Below are 14,417 nucleotides of genomic sequence, written 5' to 3' on the forward strand. Positions count from 1 at the left end.
CTGCAGCCTAAAGACAGTTGAATTGCAGAAGCCGGAGTGATCACTGGCTGTCTACTTACAGGGTGGTTGGTCTCAGAGGCCAACTGCTATCCCTGTTAAAGTGATCGACGTGCAACTGGCTCTGGCCTTGGACTGTGTGTTTTTACCTTGTATGTAAATGGGACACTGGACTGTTTTATCTTTTATTTTTGGAGCATTGTATTAATAAATTACCTTTTAGAATTTTATTGCCTGTCATCTTTTTGCCCACGGCGGAGTCGGTTGGTCAGACCTAGAATCTTTTTGTGTGTGTTACAGAATCATAAATACCTGTTTCAGGTTCTTTAAATCCGAGCCTCTAATTTCTAACATACAAAGTGATAATGAGATATCTAAGGAGTGAGATGGCACGTGAAATTGATGTTACAGCCACTAAAGTCCCCATCAAAGAAACTCACTCTTTAAATCAGCCTTGTATACTCTCATATTTAAAAAAAAAAACTGAGCCTCTACTTGTCGTGAAATTCTTTTAATGCTGGTGAAAGGGGCATATTCACTATATGTTTAAAGTTCTGGGACTAATCAATACAACTGCGATTAAAGCTTATGTACTGTATGGTAATTAGCTGTCAGGGCACTGCAGTCGGGTTATCTTTTTGTTCTTTCTATAAATGAATATAAAGTCAGACAGGGATCAAAGATCTTGAGCCAAGCAGGAGACGAGATTATGTTGTTTTTGGCAATCAATACACTGTCTCCTCATCTTACTGAGAGTGGAAAAAAATACCTTTCCGAATGTTCCTATGATTAGATATTTTCTCCTCACTAAGCGTAAAAAACACTGTAAAACACTGAAACATTTGAACAGTTCTGCTGGAATGGTATTGAGTTTCCCTTTAGTACACAAGGTACAACACATATAGGCTGTATCCCAATTCAGGGTCCTCGAAGACCGAGAAGTGCGAGGCTTGTAGGCTTGTAAAATGGGACAGTCCAGCCGTCAAATTTGCGTCACCAGCTGTACACGCCCTTACCACTTCTCCCGATCAGAGAAATGGATGCGGAAAACATACTTGCTACTCTCGTCTGTCTGCTACTTGAAGAGCTACAACAAATTACTTGTCACTCAACTAAGACAAAACCACGTTCAGGTACAGTGAAAAATACATACTGATACTTGTTACGGCCCTAGCAGGCCCTCCTCCTGAAGTTGCCTGTGTGGGTGTGTCCTACCGTCTCATGCCTTAGGTGCCACCTTTTTCTTTTGTACAGCGAACGGTTCACTAGCTTAAAACTCCGATAATTACCACTGTAGATGTTGCGCTCTATAAGTAGTTAATAAAACTTACATTTTCTGAATCATTGGAAAAATCTCTAAAGACTATTCTGATTTAATGTTGTTTTATTTTTGGACACACTTCCAGTTAATTTTTGTAGTTCACTAGTTCCAGGAGGTCAGAGTTCAGACGTGTGATGTCATCAGTGAGCGCAAAAAGAAAGGAAAAAAAAAAACAGTGTCTGAGACATGAGAGCGATGTTTTGCTGATGATACGCTATGCTGCCTGTAAACTCCAAACCTGAACTGAGGAGAATAAAGTTGCAAAAAGGAGAATGGAGTCATGTCTCTCTGAGGGTGCAACATAGACATGATTTTTACATAGGAGTATTTGGGCCATCATCCTTTACAGTGAACCAGTACATTTTAGTACATTTCCCTCAAGTACAATAATGAAAACCAGACAAGACCCCTGTACTGCAGGATTAACCTGACTGTCCCAGTCCTGGACAGGTTTTTCAATGATGAGGACACTATTCAATTCAATTCAATTCAATTTTATTTATATAGCGCCAAATCACAACAAAAGTCGCCTCAAGGCGCTTTATATTGTACAGTAGATAGCACAATAATAAATACAGAGAAAAACCCAACAATCATATGACCCCTATGAGCAAGCACTTTGGCGACAGTGGGAAGGAAAAACTCCTTTAACAGGAAGAAACCTCCGGCAGAACCAGGCTCAGGGAGGCGGCCATCTGCTGCGACCGGTTGGGGTGAAAGAAGAAAAACAGGATAAAGACATGCTGTGGAAGAGAGACAGAGATTAATAACAGATATGATTCGATGCAGAGAGGTCTATTAACACATAGTGAGTGAGAAAGGTGACTGGAAGGAAAAACTCAATGCATCATGGGAATCCCCGGCAGCCTCACGTCTATTGCAGCATAACTAAGGGAGGATTCAGGGTCACCTGGTCCAGCCCTAACTATATGCTTTAGCAAAAGGAAAGTTTGAAGCCTAATCTTGAAAGTAGAGATAGTGTCTGTCTCCTGAATCCAAACTGGAAGCTGGTTCCACAGAAGAGGGCCTGAAAACTGAAGGCTCTGCCTCCCATTCTACTTTTAAATACTCTAGGAACAACAAGTAAGCCTGCAGAGCGAGAGCGAAGTGCTCTAATAGGGTGATATGGTACTACAAGGTCATTAAGATAAGATGGGGCCTGATTATTTAAGACCTTGTATGTGAGGAGCAGGATTTTGAATTCAATTCTGGATTTAACAGGAAGCCAATGAAGGGAAGCCAAAACAGGAGAAATCTGCTCTCTTTTCTAGTCCCTGTCAGGACTCTTGCTGCAGCATTTTGGATCAGCTGAAGGCTTTTCAGGGAGTTTTTAGGACATCCTGATAATAAAGAATTACAGTAGTCCAGCCTGGAAGTAATAAATGCATGAACTAGTTTTTCAGCTTTAGAGATGTTGCGCAAATGGAAGAAAGCAGTCTTACATATTTGTATAATATGTGCATTGAAGGACATGTCCTGGTCAAAAATGACTCCAAGGTTCCTCACAGTGTTACTGGAGGCCAAGGTAATGCCATCCAGACTAAGAATCTGCTTAGATACCATATTTCTAAGATTTTCAGGGCCGAGTACAATAACCTCAGTTTGATCTGAATTAAGAAGCAGAAAGTTAGCGGCCATCCAGGTCTTTATGTCTTTAAGACATTCCTGCAGTTTAACTAATTGGTGTGTGTTACCTGGCTTCATGGATAGATAGAGCTGCGTGTCATCTGCATAGCAGTGAAAATTTATGCTATGTCTTCTAATGATGCTGCCTAAGGGAAGCATGTATAATGTAAACAGAATTGGTCCTAGCACTGAACCCTGTGGAACACCATAATTGACCTTAGTGTGTGAAGAGGACTCTCCATTTACATGAACAAACTGGAGTCTATTAGATAGATATGATACAAACCACTGCAGTGCAGTACCTGTAATACCTACAGCATGTTCTAATCGCTCTAATAGGATATTATGGTCAACAGTATCGAACGCAGCACTGAGGTCTAGCAGGACAAGCACAGAGATGAGTCCACTGTCAGAGGCCATAAGAAGATCAACACTAGGCCCGATATTTTCCTGAGCAGGGAGTCTCTGAAACTGCTGCTGAATCTACTCAACCAGGATCGAAGACATGGTTGGGGTGCCACAATTGAGGTCCTTGTTTTCGTTTTCTGGCTTGCAAGTGGAGAATCCTACAGAGTCGTTTCCAGGGTGTTTGCAATGCCTCATTCCACTGTCCACCACATTGTCCACAGAGGACGAGGTGGTGGCCATTTGCCCTCAGGTCATCCACCTCCCTCGGACCCCTGAGGATCTACACGCCGTGTCTCATGGGTTTGCAGAGCTGGCAAGACACAGAGCCTTTTTGAAAGCTGCTGGTGCAATTGACTGCTGCCATGTCCGCATCAAGCCTCCCAGCGGCCCTGATGGTCTGTGCTACAGGAACAGGAAGAGCGTGCTTTTGGAATGATGAAGGCGAGGTTCCTGGGCCATCTTCCTCCAAGCGCTGGAGGTGCACCACACCTTTGTACCACATATAAGTCAGTAGAATACATAGCCATTGTTTTTAGAATAATCATCATGACATAATGGGAACTACAATGTATGTTCATGTATAAACAGGTTATTTACGACACAAAACATCTGTTTCAGGTCATAACAGCATGGGCTGTGCTGCATAACATCTGCCTCAGTGTTGGTGATGTTGTGGACCCAGAGGATGAGCCCGAGGATGATGTGCAAGTTGAGGGGGAGACTGGTTTGGAGGCAGGCAGAGGTGCGCTCTGAGGTGTCTGCCCTGGAGGAGATCCGATTATTGTTAACAGGCAGGTATTCTTTTAGTAGTGCATTGTTAGAGTGCTAGAATATTACTTGCAATATCTGTATTAACAGGATTGTGTGCACCTCTTTGTCCTTGTATCTTTCTGCATACATTTCAGTGACGTGGCAGCCATCAGTTACATCAGCCCTGCAAACCCAAGTGATAAGATGATGCGGTGGACAGTGGAAGCAAGCATCCCTGAACAACTACTGGCCACCAAGCTGTATGATGCTCCACTTAGTAGCTGGAAATGCAAACCAAGGGTCTGACTTGTGGCATCTCATTCCTGTCTTAGGTCCTGGTCCAGCAGATTGAGCAGTACTGCCCGAGACTTGCTGCTCAGCCAGAGGCCTGGTAGACGGCCTCTGTCCTAACACCTCATCCATGGGGACAAACCAGGGCCATGTAGCAGCAGTGGTCTTCCCACTCACCCCCTCACCTGATGCGGGATACTTGTGATCTTAAAGGCAGAGGGAATCAAAAGTGGCAGTTCACCAGAACAGCAACAGTACAGGTTTACATGAATAAGTTCAAATAATACATATTTCAATAGTACTGTACACACTTTTTAATTTTTTCTTTAGGTTGTCCCTTTTTTTCCCCCGCCTGCAACGGGGTGATTTTGCCTGCCAGGCTGTACCTCCAACCCACAGCGGCTGAGTTCTTGGCACCGGTAAACAGGTGTTCGTTTTCACCCTGGAGTTTGATGAGCTCAGCCGTCTGCTCCTTACTTCCTGGAATATGACAGGACATTGGAGTAAATTCTCTACCATCTTACACTTCTGTTTCATCATTTTTCTGTTTGACGTTTGAACAGCATATTCCGCTGTGTTTCCGTTTTGTTCTCAGGAACAAATACAACACTGACATAAGCCAAACAATAACATTTTTAAGTTATTTGGGTGACTTCTATATCATGTTTAACCTGAGTGGCAACAGACCGCGGCCGGGGGTCTGCAACACATCCCATGCAAACATGGGATGTGTTGCTACATTGAGTTGAGATATTTGGAGTTTACACAGCTACATTTTTGCCTGTTGATATCAAACGGTTTATTTTGTGACCTTCACAGAGTAATATTAACACTAACCGTTCAGTTGAAAATCAGCGGGACTGTGCATTTACAGTCACCTACGTGTAACCACTGTGAATAAATTCACCTTGACATGTACAATTGAACTTCCATTAACTTTTGCATCTTGACATTTGTGTCGCTTCTTCCAAACTAGCATACATTTATGAATGTGAGTGCCCTCCACCGCTGTTTCTACCGCGTCTGTACCTGCTGCCATCGTTACAAACTGAATTGGCTGGGCTGCGCTATGCATTCTGGGATATATTGGGCCACGAAGGATACACCAACCCATCCTTTAAATCCGGGGAAATGAAGGACATTTTTTGGCCGCATTTTGAGAAGCCTTCGAATTGGGACAGCCTTCGTCGCGTCGCTGTGATCTAATCCCCCTTAAAATGCTGCCTTCAAGGATACAGCGATAGTATGAGATATCACACGCCTGCATGTCCTGACTGAAGACACATCAATTCACACATTTAAGGCAGATGACATATGATATCATATGTGCAGCCCCACCCTCACATACACTACAGGTCAAAAGTTTCAGAACACCCCAATCATTCCAGTTATTTGTTGCAGTTCAAGTTGTTTGAGACCAATGAATAGGTGGTGAACTGCCAGAGGTTAAAAAACAGTAAGGTTACCCAAAACTGAAAAATAATGTACATTTCAGAATGATAGAAAAAGGCCTTTTTCAAGGAAACAAAACATGGGTTAACAATTTAAAGCTGTTCTGCAGCAATGGAGGTTGATCAAGCCTTGAAAGCTGCTGCTACTAATTCCTACAGCTGTTCCAACATTTCTGGATTACGTCCAACCTCCTCTGTCTGCATAAAACCAGTGTTGGAACACACTGTGGTACCAAACCCTCGTCAGCATCAGTTGAACAGTGTTGTACTGTAAGGTGTCAGAGACTACAGTTTCCTTCACCATCCAAAGGCTCAGAAACAAACTGTGACAGGAAGAGGTCTGCAGACCCAAAGACACAATCAGAGGACAAGTTTCTGAGAGTTAACAGCTTGTGTGATCGGCGGCTCACAGGACAACAGCTTCAAGCACAGCTCAGTAGGGGTCGTAGTAAGAAAGTCTCAGTTTCAGCTGTGAAGAGAAGACTTTGAGCTGCAGGTTTGACAGTTGCAGCAAGAAAGCCAGACGTCAGAATAAGACAAAGAGGCTTGTCTGGGTCATGAAACACCGCCATTGGACTACTGAAGACTGGAAAACTAGACTGATGAATCAACATTTGAAATCTTCGGTTCATCACACAGGATCTTTGTTCGCCGTGGAGTAGGTGAAAGGATGATTCCACAGTGTGTGGCATCGACTGTCAAACATGGAGGAGGAAGTGTGACGGTCTGGGGATGTTTGCTGGATCCAGGGTCGGTGACTTGTACAGAGTGAGAGGCACCCTGAACCAAAACCACAGCTTTCTGCAGCTCCATGCAGCACCCTCTGGTATGGACCTAGTTGGTCAGGGGTTCATCCTACAGCAAGATAATGACCCAAAACATCAGTCCAAGCTGTGCCAGAACTACCTCAGGAACAAAGAACAAGATGGTGAGCTTGGAAACGTGGAGAGTCCAGCACAGTCTCCAGACTTAAACTGTCACGGCAAGGAGAGTGAGCCGTGTGGAAATAATAAAGGTGGATCCAAACGCAGGCACATGTAAAGGTGTGAAGGTGGTTTATTGAACACAAAATAAAACTAGACAAATGGCAAACAGAAAAAAGAACTGAATTATACTGGGAACTACTGAACACGAACCTGAACATGAAGGAAGATAGACGATGGTATATGATGGTGACAGCAGGGAGAACACACGAATGGAACATGGTAGATACACAGACGGACCAGCGACTACAAGGACAGAAGACACGACTTAAATACACTCAGAGAAACACAGGGAGATTACACACAGGTGGGGGACACAGCTGGGAGTAATTAATGAGACAAGACAAGAGAGGTAAAACTGAACACACTCACATGAGACGCAGATCTTCACAATAAAACAGGAAACAAGAAACACTACACAAGGATGCAGACTCGACACTGAGAGACAGACAGAATATAACACATGGAACCTGAACTATACTAAATGTGAGACACAACCGAAGATCAAATCCTTAAATATGGATAAACAGAAACATAGAATTCAAATAATAACCCACAAATCACAAAGGTCACAAAACGATCATTCAAGAAAAAAACCAAAACATAATAAACTCAGAATGCTGGGTCGAACCGACCCAGAACCGTGACATAAACCCCATCGAGCTGGTTTGAACTGGACAGAAGAGTGAAAGCAAAGCAACCTACAAGGTCCACATTTATGGGAACTTCTGCTACAGATATGGGAGAATATTTGATTTCTATTGTTGTCACGGTACCGGTCACTGATCCAATGTTTTTGTGTTACAACTGTGTTAAAACTGCTCCTCCCAAGCAAGAAATTAAAAGTACAACTGAAGATTCAAAGACTGCTTGTGTGGCTACAAAAAAGAGGTTTTCAAAGGACTGAAAATCTCTCCAGGGTTTCAAGCTGAGCTTGTGATCTCAGCAAGCTCTGGACCGCTGGACGCAATAGAGCCTATGCAACCTGCAGAGCCTATCTCAGCTGCGAGCTCAGACGAGCCAACCCAGCCTCTTCCATCATGGGCTGAGTGCTTAGGTGAGCTCACTCAGCCACTAACGGAGCTCATTTCACTGCCACCCGTGAGCAGACTGGCTAAAGCAAAGCAGGCTGTGTCTGCTGGAGGCTCTGGTGAGCCGGTCCGTCAACCACCAGCTCAACCACCAGCTCAACCGCCTGCCACTGCCAGGCTGCCATCTGGTCCAGAGGTCAAGAGCTTCCCCCTTGTCGCAGCTTTCCACATGGCCGTCCTCTCGACCTGCTTCACCTGTGCTGCTGCTGCTTCCCACACGGCTGGCCTCCTGAACTGTGCTTTTAGGACCCTTTTTGTGTTGACCCTATGTCAGTGTATCTAGTTTTGCTTCCTTTTGTCTAATTATGTATAATTGGTCCCAGCTGTGTTTCCCTCCTGTTTCCCGTTCCCTCGTTTCTCCCTTGTGTTTTTGAGCCCTGTGTTTTTCTTTGCCCTTTGTCTCCCTCACAGTGCTGTGTTTTTCCTTTGTATTCCTAGTGTTTCCTAATTCTTAGTTCCTGCTTTGTTTTCTAGTTTTCTAGTTTGAGTTTCTTGTTTCTAGTCTTTTGCTTTTGGTTTAGTTTTTGTGTTTAGTGTTTATTGCTGGGAGTTTCTTCCCAGCAATATACGTAGCTGCCGCTTTGAGTTTATTTTCTCTCCGTGTCTCATGCTTTTGGTCATATGTGGCCAGATGTTCTCGACATTTAGGTGACATTTAGGTTAAACTAACACAGCACTACCTCAGCTCACTTTGGGGTAAATCACTGACTAATGTGCAATATACTCACTGAAACAGATTTGTGAAAATGTGCAATATTATACATCCAATACTAGGAAGTATATTACCACTCTCTCTGTGCAGGGTTTCTGTATATAGTAAATACTATGATTGCTCCATTCCTTGCTTTATTTCTATTTTCCTTTTTTAGTTGCTTTGTCTTTATTGTCACAGTCTGGCTGAGGCAGACTGTACGTATATTGAAAAAGGACTCAAGTGCAGACCAAAACAGAATGTGAAACATTACATGGAATAACAAAAAACAAGCTGTTTATTAAGGCTGACAAAGAAGTACACAACAAAGGCGAAATTAAACAATAAACTGAACTGGGTGAACTAAGATTAAAGCATGAAAAAACCTTGAATGTGGGACCTGGCATGAAGACATGGAAAAAACCTGGATACATGAAGATGGCAGACAACCTGACAAGGAATGACTGAATACACACGAACTAAATACACACAGGAGGATAATGAGGGAAGTGGAAACACATGGGGGAAACAGCTGACACACATGAACATAAGGACATCAAAGGGGAGAGTAAAACTAAACACATTGAACACAGGAACACAGGACCTCTTCAAAATAAAACAGGAAACATAATGGGATGCAGACATGATAACATGAACTTGACAATATAAGACACGCAGTGTGAAACACATAATCCGTGAGGGAAACTTAAATACAGGGGTAGAAAACACAAAGGGAATCTAAATAAACAAATGAACTTAGAAAACCCAGTGAACTTAAACATAAACCATAAACATCAAAATAAACTTAAACTCAAAATGCTGGGTCAAAAGACCCAGGATCATGACATTTATCTTGTTAAAAATGTAACTTGACCTGGAGAGCTCTGCACATAAATTCCAGTGTGCATGGACTGTTGGTCCTGTGCGCAAATGGCAAATAAAAATCTTGAATCTTGAAGAGAGGTGCTGAGCTTTCAACTGATCACCATCTGGTGGTGAGTTGGATCAGGTAGCAGGAGAGGATGCTGGACAGACCTGGCGTGCCTAATCATATAGTGAGGGTGCGCTGGGAACGCCTGGCAGAGGTCCCTGTCAATGAGATCTTCAACTCCCACCTCCGGCAGAGCTTCAACAGCATTCCAAGGGAGACCCGGGAGATTGAGTCCGAATGGACCATGTTCAGCAACTCAATTGCTGAAGCTGCTGCAGTAAGCTGTGGCCAGAAGGTGGTGATGGCTGTCGTGGTTGTAACCCCCAAACCAAATGGTGGACAACAGAGGTGAAGGGAGCCATCAGGCTGAAGGAGGAGTTCTACTGGGCTCGGATAGCCTGTTGGACTTCGGAGGCAGCTGATAGGTATTGACAGGTAAAGTGGAACATTGTGGCTGAAGCAAAAACTCGAGTGTGGGAAGAGCTCGAAAAACACATGGAAAACAACTTTCGTACTGCCTCAAAGGAATTCTGGCAAACCGTCAGGCGACTCAGGAGGGAAAATGGTGCTCAACCTACACTGTCTATAGCATAGGTGTCAAACTCTGGCCCGCGGGCCAAATTTGGCCCGCAGCCTAATTACATTTGGCCCGCGAAGCCATACCAAATTACTATTAATGCTGGCCTACTGGTATTATACAGCTAATATATATATTGTTTAGTATTAAGCTTTGCTTGTTCCATATTCAGTTTTTCAGCAAAACCTGTTTGAGTCCATAAGAAAAGATTCATTCTTATATCTGGAGGAAGATTTTTTTTCAATAAATATTAATGTTGGCCCGCGACTTTGTTCCAGTTTTGAATTTTGGCCCACTGTGTATTTGAGTTTGACACCCCTGGTCTATAGTGTGACTGGAGCGCTACTGACTTCACCTGAGAACATTATCAGGCAGTGGAAGGAATACTTCGAGGGCCTCCCACTGACACGTCTTCCATAGAGGAAGAAGAGTCTGGGGAAAAGGGGAGCACCTCGTCTATCTCCTGCAGTGAGGTCACTCAGGCAATTAAACAACTTCTTAGTGGTATTGCCCCTGGGGTGGATGAGGTCTGCCTTGAGTTCCTCAAGGCTCTGGATGTTGTAGGGCTGTCTTGGTTGACACACCTTTACAATGCTATGTAGAGATCAGGGGCGGTACCTCTGGATTGGCAGCCTGGAGGGTGTGCTCCAACTATAAGGGAATATCATTCCTAAGCCTCCCCGGGAAAGTCTATGCCAGGGTGCTGGAAAAGAGAGCCTGGCCATTGGCGAAAATCAGATGCAGGAGGAACAATGCGGTTTTCATCCCGGTCATGGAATACTGGACCAGCTGTTTGCTGTCTTGAAGATACTTGAGGGGGCATGGGAGTCTACCAGTCTACATGTATTTTTGTGTCGAGAAGGCATTCGACTGTGTCCCTCAGGGTGTCCTGTGGGAGGTGCTTTGGGAGTATGGGGTGTCTGGCCCACTGCTTCGGGTCATTCGATCCTTATACAACCATTGTAGGAGCTTGGTCCACATAGTCGGCAATCAGTTGGACTAGGCTGATCTTAAAGCTCTCATAGTAGCGTATCACCCCTCTCACACTTCAGGCTTACTTGCATTTAAAAGTAGAATGAAAGGTTCATCTTTGATTGATTAAACAAAAAGAAAAAATATGTATAAAAAATATATAAAAAATATATAAATATAAATATATTACAATATTTGTCATATAAAAATATGACAAAATAAAGCATTTTTAACACAATCCCTTCAGTTCACCGACTCAAAAGTAATTGGACAAATTAAATAACTGAAAATAAAACGTTCATTTCTAATATATGGTTGAAAACCCTTTGCAGGTGATGGCAGCCTGAAGTCTTGGACTCATGGACCAGATGCTGAGTTCCCTCCTTTTGAATGCTCTGCCAGGCCTTTACTGCAGCGCTTTTCAGTTGATGTTTGTTTGTGAGCCTTTCGTCCGAAGTGTGGTCTTCAGCAAGTGAAATACACGCTCAGATGAGTTAAGATCAGGTTACTGACTTGGCCATTCAAGAATATTCCACTGCTTTGCTTTAATAAACTCCTGGGTTGCTTTGGCTGTATCTTTTGGGTCATTGTCCAAGCTATCACACTGCCTTTGCTGTGTTTTGCAGATGACCTGTATGCTTCGGATCATGAGCTGTTCCACCCGTTCTCCATGTTTTTCTTGCCATCATTCTGGTGGAGGTTCATCGTGATTTCATCTTTCCAAATTATTTTTTTCCAGAACTGTGCTGGCTTTTTTAGATGTTTTTCAGCCAATCTAGCCTTTCTTTCTGTTTTCATGGCCTAAGGATGGCTTGTTTCACCTGCATGGACCTCATGTTGTGTGTTCACAGCAAAATCTCTCAAATGCAAGCACACCACACCTTTTATCTGGTTAATTGATAATGGCATAACAAAGGAATTGCCCACACAGGGCCACGAAGTGCCTTTGAGTCAAATTTCCAATTGTCCAATTACTCTTGGTCCCTTCAAAAAGGGCGTGGCACATGTTAAGGAGTTGAAACTGCTAAGCTCTTCATCCAATTTAATTGTGGATGCCATCATTTGAAAGCTGAGAGTCCACAAATTATGACCATGTTCATAATATAACTATAACTGGAATATGTTTCAGTAAACGTAAAAAAACAAAACTTGTGTCAGCGTCTAAAAATATATGGAACTAACTGTTTGCTGCAATGCAGTAATATTTCTTCTCCAGTCACCTTTCTCACTCACTATGTGTTAGTAGACCTCTCTGCATTTAATCATTACTTATTATTAATCTCTGGCTCTCTTCCACAGCATATCTTTTATCCTGTCTTCCTCCCCTCACCCTCACCCCCACCCTGTTGAGTCAGATGGCCCCGCCCCTCCCTGAGCCTGGTTCTGCTGGAGGTTTCTTCCTGTTAAAAGGGAGTTTTTCCTTCCTACTGTCACCAAAGTACTTGTTCAAATGGGATCACATGATTGTTGAGATTTTCTCTCTTTTAGTTTTTGTTTTCTGATGTATCTTACAATATAAAGTGGCTTACAGCAACTGTTGTGAATTGGCTGTATATAAAAAAAAATGGAATTAAATTGAATTGAATTGGAACTGGGACAAGTGATCCATGTGGCTTGCCTTGCAGCACCTTCCTGGTCGGAGAGGGATGTACAGCATGTCGGTAAGGTGCCAAGGGCGTACACATTGTGCTATGGTGGATTCGGGCTGGTTCAAATATTCCATGGTGTCATAAACATTAATGCATAAAGTTATATCACATGAGATTTGGACAACATTCAGCTCTCAAAAGCCCAGCAGCACTTGTTCAATTCCCAGATGTTTACATATTGCAAAGAAGAGGGGATGATACACAGTGGTATTCATTCATGTACCCAGCAATGTTTGAGACAAGTTGCTGCCATCACAATGCCCAAATGTCCCACTTTAAACAGTACATATTGTTAGTTTAAAAATTTGATGTTTTTTTTTTTTTTTTAATTTTCTGTGTTCTTCTGCTGTTAATAAAATATGATTTGGAAGACACTGCATTGCATTTGGGTTTGTTTTTTTAAAAACACATTACACAGACTCCCAGTGTTTTGGGGACTGGGGTTGTACATGTTGACAAGTATGTAATGGCAGACTTCTGCACCCCAAACCCATCTGGCCTGCTTGGATTGCTGAAATGTACTGCAGTGCAGCCAGTGTTCCCTTTGTGTACCCAAGAGAAAATGGCAAATAGAGATGCCAGGTGTGTTTTGCAGAAAGAAGATAAAATGACATCAGTTTAATAAGCTCCCACAATTTCCAAAGCCCTACCAGGAGGCAAAATGATGAAAAGCTGTGGGGTGGTTGACTCACTTGTGTGGAGCTGGAAACTTTTATTTAACCCAAGTTAATTAGATATGTTCATCTCTTTCATCAAGGCCACCTTTCTCTACTAAGGTTCCATAACTCGATCTGGCATAATGGCAATGAACAGGCATTTTGGCTCCGGTGTCAATCACTGACACTGCTCTGTTTTAACTTGCTTCTTTTGTTGCACATTTTTATTCATCGGCCATCATTCTTGTAAAGAAGCAGAGAAAGGTTTTTCAGATTAATTGGATCAACGATTAAGTGGGAGGCATCCCACCCCGCTGAGCAGAGACAATAGCAGAAGAAAGGGTAAATGCAGGCGCCAGCTGAAAATTGACACTTGAATTAGATAATGAAGAATAGAGGGTAGAAGAAAAGAAAAGAGGCCCATCGGTGTGAGGTCTTCAAGGAGGTGCAGACTTTAACTTGTCTGATGTTTTTAATATATACATATATATATTTCAAGTTTTCAAGTTTTATTGTCGTATACAGATAAACAGTGTAGCCGCATTTACCCGTAATGAAATTCTTTGGCTCATGCTCCTCAGCTTCATATATATATATTTATATATATGTATATATATATAAATTAGACAGTTTTTTTCCTGGACACACAGCATTATGACCTTGAATCAACAGAAGTTACATTGGATAGATTCAGCAAAACATTTTAAAATGAGAGATTACCATTGCAGTGTAATCCCCCGTGTCCGTCTGTAATTTCATCATAGTTTTCAAACTCCGCAGATCTCCATTTGAGTTATCTCAATTTACCTGCAATCGACAGGCTCCAGAGGATTCACAGCCAAAATCCTGGTCCCAGCGCATGAATAAACATTTGCTATGATTTGCTATTGTCAAAGTAATGTTGCTGCGCTTACTATACTCTCGGTTTAATCTGGTGATGTCAGATATGACATCACCAGATTAAACCGAGAGGAGGGATGTTTTTCTTCCTACATTTATTCCAATTTTTCCTTTTGATTCTTT

At 42.8% G+C, this 14,417-nt stretch overlaps 1 long non-coding RNA gene across 1 annotated transcript; it reads right to left on the reverse strand.

The window, feature by feature from the left end:
* Positions 1–4,491: 4,491 nt before the first annotated feature.
* LOC120435110 lies at positions 4,492–7,098 on the reverse strand. Its single transcript, XR_005609523.1, has 3 exons — positions 6,981–7,098; positions 4,705–4,873; positions 4,492–4,599 (listed from the first exon to the last, which is right to left on the reverse strand). It is a non-coding gene; the product is annotated as an uncharacterized LOC120435110 (long non-coding RNA).
* Positions 7,099–14,417: the final 7,319 nt, after the last annotated feature.

The sequence above is a fragment of the Oreochromis aureus genome, linkage group 20 (genome assembly GCF_013358895.1).
Source record: "Oreochromis aureus strain Israel breed Guangdong linkage group 20, ZZ_aureus, whole genome shotgun sequence".
NCBI classification, from domain to species: domain Eukaryota; kingdom Metazoa; phylum Chordata; class Actinopteri; order Cichliformes; family Cichlidae; genus Oreochromis; species Oreochromis aureus.